The sequence below is a fragment of the Petromyzon marinus genome (assembly GCF_048934315.1).
Source record: "Petromyzon marinus isolate PM22_M1 ecotype Great Lakes invasive population chromosome 70 unlocalized genomic scaffold, UKy_Petmar_22M1.pri1.0 chr70_unloc.1, whole genome shotgun sequence".
Lineage (NCBI taxonomy): Eukaryota > Metazoa > Chordata > Hyperoartia > Petromyzontiformes > Petromyzontidae > Petromyzon > Petromyzon marinus.
The window spans coordinates 737,604-753,051 of NW_027422603.1; positions in this window are offsets into that span (position 1 = coordinate 737,604).

Genomic DNA, 15,448 nt, shown 5'->3' on the forward strand with positions numbered 1-15,448 from the left:
GCCTAACAACATTGAACCAATTCCTCAACCACATCAATTCCATACACCCATCCATCAAATTCACCATGGAAATGGAGAAGGATGGTAAGCTACCATTCTTGGATGTTTCGTTTGATAAGAAGCTTGATGGCTCCTTAGGACATTCTGTCTACAGGAAAGCCACCCATACAGATTCCTATCTGAAACCTGAATCCCACCACCCGGCACAGAAGATTTCCTTCATCAAAACCTTGCACCATAGGGCCCACCTCATTTCTGACCAACACCACTTGACTAGTGAGCTGGAACACGTACGACGGGCCCTCAAGATGAATGGATACTCAGACCGAACTCTCTGCAATGCTGTCTCTCCAAACATGGAGAAACAACCCCCTGAGACGCTGATCAAAACCATCACGTTAGCATACATAGCAGGCGTTACCAAAAAGATTTCCAAAATCTTCAACAAACACAAGATCCAGGTCCGATTCAGTACAGTACACAAAAATCCGTGATCTAATCCCATCTGTGAACGATGTCATTCCTGATTTGCAATACCCTGGATTCTACAAACTAAGTTGCATCTGTGGTGATTGTTACATTGGGGAAACGAAACGTCATGTCTCTGACCGGCTCCGCGAGCATAAGTCAGATCTGAAACATGGCAGAACTAATTCCTCAGCCGTTGCTGAGCATTGCTATAACGCCGTGGGCTCCCATGATATTGTTTTCTCCAAGACCAAGGTGCTCTGCAAGCCGTCTGGCTACCAAATATTTGTTCATGAAGCCATCCAGATATACAAACATAAACATAACTTCAACCGAGAGGACGGACGTAAATTGAGCAATCATTGGAAAGATGTTATTAACCAAGTTAAAATTTAACTGTTCATAGTTCCATATTATTTACCGGGTATTAGTCTATTTTACCGAGTTAATTGCATCCTTAGCGTATAGCAGTGCGGCTATTCTGCTTTAGGTGTCATCATCTATCTTGGCAAGAATCATGTTGCCCTTACTCAGCGTCTCTGCTGTTCCTGCAGTGTGTGCACTCCATTCACCCCCCCCCCCCTACCCTCCCCCTACCCCCCCCCCCCTGTCTGACTTATTTAACTTCCCTAACCTTGGTCTCTCTCCCACTTCAGTAAAAAAAAAATATTTGCTGTGGTTGTCACACCTGATGATGATTGCTTGTGTTGCAATCGAAACGTCGTGATTTAGTTATTCATATTTTATTATTTTATTGTTTCCCTTCAACGTGACTTTACGGAAAGAGCCAAGAATATTAGTTATTTATATTTGTTATTTTTATTACTTATTTATTATGTATTTTTTCACCTATGTGACTTTACCGAAAGAACCAAAGAGTTTGTAGTGAGTCAGTCTGTGTAGTGAATCTGGCTCTGTAGTGAGCCTGTCTGTGTAGTGAGCCTGTCAGTGTAGTAAGCCTGTCTGTGTAGTGAGCCTGTCAGTGTAGTGAGCCAGTCTGTCTTGTGAGCCAGTCAGTGTAGTGAGCCAGTCAGTGTAGTGAGTCTCTCCGTGTTGCAGGTGTAGAGGTGCTAACTACTCACTTTTCGGTAACCTGCATCGCCACTAAGTATCACGGGGCAGTGCAGTGCTACCTCTCTGTGTGAATAACGGTTGGGGTCAGACGAGGTGAAGTGGATCGTAGCCACAGTTTGGTAACAACCAATCAGACAGTTCCACGTGGGAATGTGGGATTGGTTAGACCTGGCCACGAACGGGTATAAGAAGGGTGAGCGCGCAGAGCGCGGGGAGTTCTCTCCCTACACGAAGACCGAAGCCCGGGCTGAAGATAGCCAGGACCCTGGACCCGGCCTTCCAGCCCTTCTGAGGGCTAAGGCTCGGCGTATCCAGTGGTCAAGACCCACCGGGCTAGCGGTGGGTCAGATAGCCTCCCCTAGGTCCCAGCCGGAGGACTCTAGGATAGCGGTAGACTAAAGAGTAAGTCCCGCCAAGACAGGAAGCTGTACCTCCTTAGGTTAGCAAAGAGACCTGTGTGTACCTTCTTAGGTTAGGAAGAGACCTCTGTGTAGGTCCCGCTAAGTCCGGAGGCTGTACCTTCTTAGGGTATCAGAGGAGAAAGACAATAAACAGAGTGTGCCTCTTCTTTGGTTCTTTCGGTAAAGTCACGTAGAATGAGAATAAAATAATAAATTGATAAAAAAATAACACAATAATATTCTCACGACGTTTCGGCCGCAACACAAGCGGCCTTCATCAGGTGAAGGGACGAGACTGTCTGGTAGGACAGCGCTGGAGTGAAAAAGCCACGCTCAGATCACGACCTTTAAGCTGTGTGAGAAGAAACAAAGTGCCTTGACAAAGGAATTAGCATATAATTTAGCATTGAAATGGCTGAGTGATTAGCTTGTGACTGGTCACAGAAATGGCTATGTTAAAGTTAAAGCATACACATCCGCAGAGGCACCCCTTGACAAAGGAATTAGCATAGAATTTATCATTGAAATAGCTAAGTTAAAGCATACACATCCGCCCCCTTTGCTCCATGCATACCTCATGATAAATTGTCCCATTGTCTCTCAGCCTTACCTTCTCTGCCTATTTAAGGCGACTTCACTGTGTGCGTGTCTGTGCTGGTTCGCTCTACTTGGATGTCTATGTGTGTGTGCGCAGTCTGTATTTTAAATTTCATACTTAATTTGCAATTTAGCAATCATTGCAATAGCGTGATCAACCGGACTAAGCGTTAATTGTGTTTTGACCGACCGTCTGTGTTGCTTTATATGGTTTCCAAATTTTGCTAAACCCTGTTTGTTTAGTATACTTCTCTCTCTGTGTCCCCTGTTGTATCTGTGTTAGTTCCCCCTTACTTGGGTGTCTGTATATACATCTGGGCTTATGTGTTTCCTCTCTCTCGTAAATTTAGCTCTTCTGTACCTGATGATGGCTGCTTGTGTTGCAACCGAAACGTCGTACGCTATTATGTTACTTTATTATTTCTTATTTATACGTGACTTTACCGAAAAAACCAAAGAGTATAGTAAAGGCTGTTGAAAATGAAATAGCTTTAATTCTGCAAACATTTTGTGAAATGTGTAATGTTCAATCGCAACTTTGGTGTGAAGCCAGGCACAGATTTGCTTGAATGCTCAGATGAACAAAAGTATCTTCAGCTGCATTGTGCTGTGTTCATATCCTGACTGTTTCCATGTTTGTAAAAAGTTCCAGAGCAAGAAAACCATATTTTTTGGATTAAACCTTTGTTTTCAATTGAGTCAATATACATAACAGCAAATAAAACTAAATATACACTCTTGGAGACTTCCAGTGACGTTATTTCCAGAGTGAGCTGCTCTTTCGAGTGACCTCACCAACCACGGCATTTGTCTTGAAGCACCTTATTATGTTTACGAATATGTATTTCTCGCGACACCATACCCATTCGAGCGGGTCGTATAAAGAGAAAATTGAACCCTCCCTTTACCCGTTAAACATAAACCATAAAGGAGCAGCAGGAGCAGCAGGAGCAGGAAACAGGGTAGGCTTGGGCCTGTATTGCAGCGCCACGCTTTATTATTATTATACCCTGACTTCCCCCTCGCCTCCCGAACTGCAGTTATTTGGTGTCTCATTCTCCCTCTCTCCTCCACTGGTGCCCCTGACGTCCCAGAGCAGGCCCAACACGGCAATTGCTGTGTCAGCAACCTGAGTCTACTCGCTCCCCCTCGAGCCCAATGGCGGAGCGCGTACCAGGGAAGAAGGCTCTCCGTATAAATCAAGACCTGAGGAAACGGATAGGGACGTCCTTCAGCTCATCCAAGAACTTCACTCTAAATTGAGAGAAAATACTTCCATCCTATTCTCCTTCAATGAAAGTTCGATCGGATGAATGAACGGGTATAGAAGCAGGAGGCGCATGTCATGGCCTTGGAGGTCACGATAAACAATTTGGTGGACAGTGAAAATAGGAGGGGGTGACCAACTCCAGGCTCTGAAAGAAGCTTTAAATGAATTAGAGGCTAAAAACATGGAAAGTCAATTGAAGATATTCGGAGTTCCTGTAGGGGTGCAGGGCAAAGCAAGGAATGGGGCCCTCAAGAAAGTTCAGTAGCATCTCCTAGCTGCAGCTTCTACAAGGACCTGTACCGGTCGGATCTTCCATCAAGCCCCGACGGAGAGAAATTCTTACTTGAGACTCCCCTACCCCATATCCACCCGGATTGGAGGGAAGCTATGGATGCCCCGATCGTGCTCCCTGAACTCCTGGAGGCCCGGGGTTCCTCCCCCACAGGAAGGGAAGCCGTCAGGGCCTGCGGCCTATTTGAGTTATACAGAAGCTTGGGCCCCCCGATCCTAACACACCTCCTTAACACTTTAAATGAGTCTGTTAGATAAGGGAAACCCCCGGAACCCGTGGAAGAGGTGACAATCACCGTCATACACAAAACAGGAACCCCCGTACACCAGACCAAGAGCTATAGGCCCATTTCTCTCTTGAACACGGACTATAAGCTATATGCTAAAACCCTGGCGTGGCGCCTTGAGAAAGCCCTTCCGAAGGTCATCGTCCCTGCCCAGATGGGGTTCGTCGATTGCAGGGATCCCTCAGACAACATCCGAACCCTGGTTAACTCGGTTGATATTGTCTCCAGATCAAGCACGAAAGCGTACGCCATTGCACTAGACGGAAAGAAGGCTTTTGATGGGGTAGAGTGGGGGTTTATTTCTGGCACCATGCAGAGGCTAGCCTTTCCCTCCCTGGTTCATCGAAATGTCCAGGCTCTATGCTCATCTGACTGCGATATTTACTACTAATGGGTTTGTCCCAGGTTCCCCCTCATGAGAGGAACAAGACAGGGATGCCCCCCCTCCTCTTTGCAATTGACCCTCTGGCAGCCAGGATACAAAGTAGCCAGGCTATATGAAGTATACGCAATGGGCAAGTTGATAATAAAGTCAAGGATGACGTTCTGCTTACCATCACAAAACTGGACACCTCAATACCTGCCCTCCTCAAACTAAGTGCGGAGTACGGTGCAGTCTCAGGCTATAAACTCAACATCACAAAGTCAGAAATCATGCCTCTGTCCCCGATTTCGGGAAGACGTCCGCCAAACGTCTCCCCCTTCAGATGGTGCCCTTCCCAAATTAAGTACCTTGGGGTGAATATCACTTCCAACCTAAACAGAACTTACTCCCCCCCCCACCCCCCTTCTTCTGCATATTTAGGCCACCCTAGCTGTGTGGGATATCCCGCTATCACCCCCCAATTGGGTCCACTTAGTCAAAATGATGACCCTTTCGAAGGCCCCCTACCATCTCAGTATGATCCCGACAAAGATACCTCAGAAATTATTCAATTGCTCAGTCCTGATGCTTCTTCACTTCAAGTAATTGAGGATCAATAAACATAGCAGAGACACAATAAGTTCAGCTTTCACTTATCAATAATGTTTGCTGTCAGCAATAATAAAACTATAATTGTTGGGATCAATGCTGTGAAATAACTGCGCCACCGCTCCCCACATAGATACACTTACATACATATACATTTCAAATGGTTCAGTAACAGATTATATAAACAAAACTGCCACCATTCATCACTAATTGGAAGTAAAGTTTAACATGCAGGCTTTCGCGACCAATATTAGCCATAAGAAGTTTGTTTTGGGTTAGATTGTGTAAATATTAATGTGCTGTTAAACCCGCGACCACCCAACACAGCCAATTAGTAAGGTTTGTCACGAAAACAAAAGGTGCCAATTAGTTACAGGTTCATCACACCGGTGCGTTGGAGAGTAAGCCCACTACATTTAAAATTTGATTACGACATTTCGCTGGTGATTACAACCAGCCTCATCAGGCGACAGCCAGAATTGTGAAAAAATCCTCCTGTTTCGATCTCAAATAGAGGGAATAAATGTGAGCCAATCAGGTTCGAAGACCAGAGGGGAGTTAATGTAATCGTATCAATTACAATGGATGTCTATTATTAGTTGAGTTCTTCACAGTTAATTAACATGAATTATGTGCATTATATGTGTAGTGGGTTTACGGAGAGCGGAGACGAATCGTAGAGGCAACGCGTTTATTCAATAACGCTAACAGCACAGCCACAGTCTTTCACAAAGGCAACGGCCCTTCCTGACTATTGCCTGGGGAGGTACGGCCTTCGGACTATTGCCCTATCACGGGGCTACGGGCTCTCCGGCTACGAGTGACCTAGGAGAGGCTACACTGACCCGACCCAGCCAAGGTACGGGACCCGACCATTGGCCCACTCGGACGCGGCCCTTACAAGGACGCCGGGCCGGGGGTTCCCAGGGTCTCACCACTGGCCCACAGAGTCCCGGCCCTTACAAGGACAGCAGGGCTAGGGGTCCCAGGGTTCTAGGCTGGCTGGTCTTCAGGCTTCGGTCTTGGACTGGCCCCGGACCCGTCCAGAGGTACGGCTTTCATACACCTCCCAGGTGTGTCAGCCCCTGGCCACGCCTCCCTTCCAGAGAGTTGCAGGGGAGGTCTCGGGGGATCCTAGGACACCCCACAGCCCCCTCCGAGTGGGAGAGGTCTCGGGGGATCCCAGAACACCCAGCAGCCCCCTCCTGCTTTGGGGCTGGGGAATCCAGCGACCCACATGCCGGTACAAAGTACTGCCCCTGATGGGCCCTGTCTGCTACTGCAGGTAAGTGCACGCAGCCCATTTACAGTGCAACATATGTACATTATGTTTACTGGAATTGCAGAGTAAATGCAGTACCTATTATTGGCTGCTCACAATCACAATGGACGTACTGTGACCTATATAGGCATGCAATTAAGTAACGTCATCACAATGGTCATGCCATAAGTGGAAATTGAGGTCATGTGAGTATGGAACATTTACTTTGCTGCGTTTTAGCCACTCAGCGCTCCACCCATCGATACGAGCGTGACTCCTCCGACCTCATTGTTGTTGCAGGGCTACTGCCTCCAACTGCTGTGCAGCATTCCTCATGAGCCTCCTCTACAGAAGCCGATCTTGGGATTCCTGGTCTCAGTCATTAGCAAGTCCGATCACCTTCACATCCTCGAACCTCTTCTTTAGCCCATGCCATGCCCATTTAGTCCCTACCATCTGGACTAACTAAAGCTGGTGAGCATGCGGTGTTTGGGAAAGCGGGATTCATGACCACACGCTAGCTTGCCTGCAAAAGAAGCTCACTGATTATATTCTCGACTGATATCTGAGGGATCTGTTATATTTTAATATAATCTAATCTGATTCAATAGAAAGGGCATAGGCAGGTCAGCCTTAATTGTATAAGCCAACACATATGTTCCTTTAAAGGAGTTAATATTTCACATCCACAGAGAAAGGAGTAATATTTTTGGTCAAAAATACTCAGAGCTTTGTATGGAGCAACAGTCCTGACAGCTTCCACAGTGCTACAAAAAAATGTGTTCGACTAATTTAAGTGAAACGTTGGCTGCCAAAACAAAGCTGTCATAAACACAGTAACTACAGTAGGTATGGGAGTTCCTACACTACCTGTAGAACTGCCTGATTACTCAAAGAGAGTTGAGCAGGTGGAGTGTTGGATAACATGAAATACATAGGGAGGTGCTTTATTTTTGTGGAACATATGTGTAGAGGTGTTAGCTACGCGCTGTTGCGTAACCTGCATTGGCACCAGAGCAGTGCAGCATTACCCCTGGATACAACGGTTGGGGTCAGTCGAGGTGAAACGGATCGTAGCCAGGGTTTGGTACGAACCAATCAAACGGTTCCACGTGGGAATGTATGATTGGTTCTACCTGGCCACGAAGGAGTATAAGACGGGTGACCCAACGGACCTCGGGGAGTTCTCTCCCTGCACGAAGACAGAAGACTGGGCTGAAGCCTAGCTAGGACCCTGGACCAGCCTCCCAGCCCTTCTAAGGGCTAAGGCTCGGCATACCCAGTGGTCAGGACCCACCGGGCCAGCAGTGGGTCAGATAGCCTCCCCTAGGTCCTAGCCGGAGGACTAGGATAGCGGTAGACGTGTGAGTCCAGCCAAGTCCGGAGGTTGTACCTCCTTAGGTGTTAAGGAGGTTAGCGGTAGACGTGTGAGTCCCGCCAGGTCCGGAGGCTGTACCTCCCTAGGGTATCGGGTGAGAGGACCGAATATCCCTTTGTGTGTGTTAAGCATTGTATAAGGAAATAATACAATAAACAGAGTGTGCCTCCTAAAGAAGTCTGCTCGTCTTTACGACACTACAACTGGTGTCAGAAGTGGTTCAAAATGGAAACCAGAAGTTCAGCCCACGCGCGGAGCCAGAACGAAGATAACGCTGTCTCACCTGCAAGCACCGCCAGCTCCGCTGAAAATGCTGCCGCATTGACGGCCGCCCAGCCACCGGTTGAGCAGCCGGTCGCTCCCCCTGCCATGGGGGACGGACTCAGGGCAGCACACGGCCGTCTCACTCACCTCCTACATGCCGCGGCCTCCATTCTCGAAGAGATCAACTTGGAGGTCGCGGGCAGGCCGAGTCAACCGCCGGCAGACGTTCCCGCCATCAGCCGGGGTGGACATTTTGATTTTCCCGCCGGAGAACCACGTGATCCTGCCGGAAGCGGAAGCCAGGGGCATCCTGGGAACGCGGGGGGCCAATCAAAACCCGCAACGTCATCAGCACGCGACGCTGTGAATTCAAGTTCCTCAGCGGACGCCGCGTCATCACTGTACTGACACGGTACAGTAGACTCTATTGGCCGGGAAATCGCCGATCTCCGGCTCGAGGCGGTGCAAGCTGAGGGGGAGACAACGTCCGCCCTCCAACAACGCCTGCCCATCTGATTTTACGACAGGCAACGCCGCCCTAAAGAGTCTCCGTTGGCATTCCGGACCGCTCTACTGGCGATGGCAAGAGCGGGTTACCCTCGCATGGACGACGAGGCCATCGACGCCATCGTTCTCCAGAAGATGCTGGAGCTGGCGCGCGAGCTGTGCATCGTCATCCAAGCGGTGGACGACGACAGTATGTGCCCGCTACGAGCCGCTCGGTGCATCCATGCACATCTGCTGCTCCACACGGAATCGACCATCGCCGCCTCGGCTTCGACGTCGGAGCCTGCCAGCAGGGACGCCGAGTTCTCCCCCGACCGGGCCTTCATGGCGACCAGGTCAATGGGCCGGCGATCGTCCGACCACGCTGGTCGCCGCAACGACCAGCAGCGGGGACGGCCTGCTCCACGCGGCGACGTGACGTGCTTCAACTGTGGCCGACGAGGCCACATCTCCTCTGACTGCCGTGCGCCTCGACGACCGCCCTCCGCATCCCGGGGCCAGGACTACAGGACGTCCACGGCATCGCGGCAAAACCAGGCAAGTCGCGACGCCTCTCACGCTCGGCCCTCATTCACACCATACACACTGCAACGCACCATAAGAAGGGCTCACGATTCGGCATGTGATGGGGGGTATTCTGGCATTTGTTCGCGGCCACTCGGACCTGGGCAGTGGTCTGAGTTGGCCCATAGGGTAGTCGCGGCGACGGCAGGTTCGTCCGTGGTTGTCGGATCAATCGAGGGTGTGGAATTTCGCGTGTTGGTCGATACTGGTGCGTCGGCTACGATCATTTCGGATTTGATTTACAATATACTGCCCGTACGATGCCGCCCCTTGGAACGGGTTTCTATCCCGTGTTTCGCCGCTAATGGCAGTTCACTGGGCATTATTGGGCAAATTCGGGCGCAAATTTCGATTGGAGACATTAAATTGGCAGGGCCTATTTTGGTCTCTTCTTCCCTCGCCGTGCCGTTTTTGTTAGGCACTGATTTTCTCGCGAAAATGCCTATTATGATCCTTGTAGATCAAGGCTGCATCGAACTCCCGTCGGGTCGACGGATGGCGTTCTTGCCCACACCCTCACATCCGCGCATGGCTAGTGCCTCGGTGCAGGCGTTTGTCGCGAGCACAGTCCGCATTCCGCCAGGGACACAAATGCCCGTGCCCTTGAAACTTAAAAAACCGCTAGCCCGGGAGGCCTCGGCACATGACATTTTGCTGGGGCCTTCAAACGCAGCTGCTAAGGGGTTAGATTTGGTGGCTGCACAGACTCTCATAGCAGCCGACAGGGAGCCGTTCTTGCAGGTTTTGAATATCGGATTGTCCACAACCGTCATTCCGCAAGGAACTGTGCTCGCTCACGCGACCCCGGTGCCGCTGGGGACCGGAGTCGCGGGACACGTGCATGACACGCCGCAGGTCCCACCTCCTTCCGAATCGGATGAGAGATGGTTGGACGCGCTCTGCACAGACACGGGTGATCTGTCTCATTCGCAGCGAATTAAATTGCGCGCTCTTCTGCGAGAATTTTCCGATGTCTTCAGTAAATCTAAATTTGATATTGGCTGCACCAAGCTGCTGTGTCACCACATTGATACTGGTGACGCTGCCCCGATTCGACAAAACCCGTTTCGGCTTAGCCCGGCGGAGAAACAGCATGTTAAATCGGCTGTGGATGACATGCTGGAGGCCGATATAATTTCTCCCTCCACTAGTCCCTGGGGTGCTCCAATAGTGCTGGTCAAAAAGCACGATGGCAGTCTCTGTTTTTGTGTTGATTTTCGGTGCCTAAATAAAATCTCGGTAGCGGACGCCTACCCTCTCCCTCGTATGGACGAGTCATTGGATGCCCTGGCAGGGGCGCACTATTTCTCCACCTTGGACCTTCTGTCGGGGTTTTGGCAACTCCCCCTCGACGAAGCGTCAAAACCTAAGACTGCTTTTCGGACACCACAGGGCCTTTTCGAGTTTAATAGATTGCCCATGGGTCTCCACTCGGCCCCAGTGATGTTCCAGAGGCTTATGGAGCTGGTCCTCGCTGGGCTCCAGTGGAACTCATGTCTCATTTATCTTGATGGCGTCATCGTCTTTAGCCGCACGTTCAGCGAACACATCGAACGGTTGCGTGCTGTCTTCTTGAAAATGCGGGCCGCTAACTTGAAATTCAAGCCGCAGAAGTGTCATCTTCTGCGTGAGTCTGTGTGCAATCTGGGCCACATAGTTAGCTGCTCGGGCATCTCTACCGACCCTGAAAAAACCAAATGTGTTCAACATTGGCCAACCCCTACATCTGCGGGCGATGTTCGTAGTTTTATTGGTATTGCGTCGTACTACCGCCGGTTTGTTGCTGGCTTCGCAGCGATTGCCAAGTCGCTCAACGCCCTTACGTCAAAAGGGGTGGCGTTTCATTGGGGGGACGCAGAACAGGCCGCGTTCGACTTCTTGCGGAACGCGCTCGTGACGGCACCGTCCCTTGCGTACCCCGATTTTTCCGTGCCATTCGTGTTGGACACCGACGCTAGCAATATGGGGATTGGGGGTGTTCTGTCCCAAAAAGTTGATGGCATTGAAAGCGTTGTTGCCTATGGTAGCAGAGTCTTGTCTCTTGCTGAACAAAGATACTGTGTGACCAGACGTGAGCTGCTGGCCATTGTTTTTTTTATTCAGCAATACAAGCCGTACCTGTATGGTCAGCATTTTGCCGTGCGATCTGATCATTCGGCTTTACAGTACGCTCTGCGGGTTGACCAACCGTCCGGGCAGCTTTCTTGGTGGCTCGAAGTCCTTCAGGACTACGATTTCAATGTCACTTACCGTAGGGGTGCACAACACACGAATGCCGATGCGTTGTCTCGCCTCCCGCTGGCTCAAAAATGTGTGTGTTTTTTGGGCTTGGGCCATTGTAAGCCGCCACTGCCTGCGCAGGTCGCGCCTCTCACAATGGTGTCAGCCGCACTTCCCGCCGCCGATGTTGGACCATGCAGATCCAATGGCCAGTGACGATTTGCTGGGGCTAACTTTGGCCGAATGGGGTCGGCACCAGAGCGATGACATGTCGTTACTGAGGTTGCGTCGCCACGCAAATAATGCGGCTCCAAGACAGGGCAAATTTAATTCATTCGTCATGAAGCACGGCTTGTTGATGCATTGGGATGCTGACTCGTGTCAACATAAAATCGTCGTGCCGTCCGCCTTGCGATGCAAAGCCATACGGGCGGCGCATGAGCGTTTATTGCACCTGGGTGTTCATAAGACCATTGGGTTGTTGCGGTTGCAATTTTTTCTGGCCAGGCATGCTGCGCGACGTCACTGACATTTTGCTTGGATGCACCCATTGTGCGCAACGTAAACCGCCGGCTAAACCGGCATGCCCACCCCTGCAACCCATTTCGGTCTCTCGTATAAATGAGTTGGTGGCTCTCGATATTTTTGGGCCCTTTTCCTACTACGCCACGGGGTAATAAGTACCTTCTGGTTGGGGTAGAGTATTTTACACGGTGGCCTATGGCCTGGACCCTCTCCAACCAGTCGGCGGCGGCCGTTGTGGACGCCTTTGTTCAGGGCTACGTCCTGGACAAGGGCGCACCAGAACGGTTGCTGACCGATCAGGGAAGAAATTTTTCGGGAGCCTTGCTGAATGATGCGTGCCGCCTGTTGGGCACTAAGAAAGTGCGCACTTCGACCTACCATCCCCAGACCGACGGCATGGTGGAGCGCCTTCATAGAACTCTCACCGCTATGTTATGCCATCAGGTCGATGAATCCCACCTCGATTGGGACTTGCAGGTTCCGGGGGTCCTCACCGCATACCGTATGGCACCTCACGCGGCGACGGGATTTTCCCCGTTCTTTCTAATGTACGGCAGGGATGCCTTTCCTCCCGCCGACGTTCGGCTGGAAATCGAACAGCCACCGCAAAAGTCAAAGCTCGTTGACCACTTGCGATTCAACCTCCGTAAGTTGGCCGAGGCACGGGAGGCCGCCATTGAAAATTCGGCTTCCCGCCAACGGGCGAATTTGCGACTGCGTGACCCTCGGACGTACACGCATTGGTGGGCACCGGGAGACAGGGCATGGCTCCACTGCCCCCAGGTGCCGGTGTCCACGTCGGCCAAACTCCTCAGACCATGGCGAGGCCCGGTTGAGGTAGTGGAAGTCCTGCGTCCCCAATGTGTTAAAATTAGCTGGGGACGGCGTCGCTGGTGCGTTCACCCCTCTCGGTTAAAGCCCTTCGTCACGCCACGCGTCCCTCCACAACACACACGACACGGGGGCCGAGTATACGACGCGTCCGACGAGCCGGATGTTGCCCCGTTGGTGCCTAACCCACAGCGCAGGCGCGTCATTCCTCCTGCAGATGGCGCGGGAGTGACGGCTCCATGCAGGCAACGTTCGGCCTCAATGGACCGTGGAGCAGCAGGTGTCCCCGTGGAGATGCCTAAAGGCCCACCGGATGCTCTTGCTCATCCTTCTCCTTCCCTTGTGCCGCCGACAAAGCCTGCCATCCCCTACGATGGTCCCGCGAAACACACGCGCGCGAAACCTCGCCGGTTGTTATGATGTTCTTTGGCATGTCTAGTGCTGTGTACATACGTTATCTTGTTAAGGGGGGCATTTATAGGGTTTTATTGTTCTTGTTCTTGTTGTTCGTGAGGCACACTCACAATTCTTCTACCGTTGGTAATTTCGGAGTTTCCCATTGTTGCAGCCGGGACGGCTGGAGCTTCCGAAGGAGGGGGTGATGTAGAGGTGTTAACTACGCGCTGTTGCGTAACCTGCATTGCCACCAGGGCAGTGCAGCATTACCCCTGGGTACAACGGTTGGGGTCAGTCGAGGTGAAACGGATCGTAGCCAGGGTTTGGTACGAACCAATCAGACGGTTCCACGTGGGAATGTATGATTGGTTCTACCTGGCCACGAAGGAGTATAAGTGAGGTGACCCAACGGACCTCGGGGAGTTCTCTCCCTGCACGAAGACAGAAGACTGGGCTGAAGCCTAGCTAGGACCCTGGACCAGCCTCCCAGCCCTTCTAAGGGCTAAGGCTCGGCATACCCAGTGGTCAGGACCCACCAGGCCAGCGGTGGGTCAGATAGCCTCCCCTAGGTCCTAACCGGAGGACTAGGATAGCGGTAGATGTGTGAGTCCCGCCAAGTCCGGAGGTTGTACCTCCTTAGGTATCAAGGAGGTTAGCGGTAGACGTGTGAGTCCCGCCAGGTTCGGAGGCTGTACCTCCCTAGGGTATCGGGTGAGGGGACCGAATATCCCTCTGTGTGTGTTAAGCATTGCATAAGGAAATAATACAATAAACAGTGTGCCTCCTAAAGAAGTCTGCTCGTCCTTACGACACTATATATGCAAGGCCCCATCTTGTGATGAGATTCTCTAGGTAAAGATCAGTCCCAAATTCCATCTCATTGAGTAGCCATTACCAGATCATCAGCAAACATAATATGGATGACCACCAGGGTACGATCGCTTGACTACAACTAGGTATCGGTTTGCAACCCATTGTAACTGTACCAAATGCATTTGCAGGGCCATTGTGAACTTCTCAAACTACACAATTATTGAACATCCTATTTAATGTATGTGACCAGAGAGAATTCCTGTCACATGCCAAGTTGAACAGGAAATGGTTCCAACTACTGGTCACGCAGCTTTAGCCGGGTCAGTTCAAAATCATAAAATTCCATAACGAATTTCGATTTAACGAATGTTAAGGAATCGAAAACAAATAGCAACCCAAGGCTCATTATGGTAATGTAGGCCTTTATTACATTAATAAAGCAGAGATCTAGTTTCGGCTGAAAATCTATATATCTGTACTGTTGCAGACGGACAGAAAATCCAGGAGTTACATTCTTGGAAAGTGCTACAAAATCCCAAACCACAATATTCAATACTTAATCCTTACCTAAATAATGGGGGTTAGGCAAACGGCCACCAAAAATAAACACATCACAATTGAAATATGTATTGTACTGTATGCCAAAGAAACTAAATACAGTAATTGAAATAAACACGTAGTAACCCTAAAAAACATTCCAAGACAATAAATATCATAAAAACTGAATACGGTCCATCCAATGATGATGTGTGGGCATGAGTGGGGAGCGATAGTACAATGGTTAGCATGCTGTACTATGAATCCGGCCAACTTCTAATCCCGCTCACTCTCAACACCAATGACGATTATCCAAAACGGCCCTGGGTCTTCCCTGGTGTAATTTGTAAACATGTGTAAACATCGGCACTGGAGAAACAATGGCGGCCAGGCATGGTGGTCACCCACCCCTTCATGTGCCGTGCCGACCTTCATAGGTGTTACTCGCTCACAGAACTTGCCTCAACGGCTGTTAAGGCTATAACAGGGGTATTTGTCTTTGTCCTTAAGATGCTTGCACGGCAAAGATTGAGGTGCCACTGACTGCCTAGCTTCCCTCGTTCGCCCTCCATAACGGTATCAGCTGATACGGTACTTCCGGATACAGTATACCCGCAAATGGATAAATCGGTATGCAAAGAGGTTGCCCGTGATCGGTTAAAACAGTATAAGATAAACCCGCAATATTCATGAGTCTCCTGTATGACATTTGCAGATTACTACCATGGCCTGTAACCACAACAGGGCTTTATAAGTTTTTTTTCTCAGCAGGTCTGGCTAGCCAATGTTGA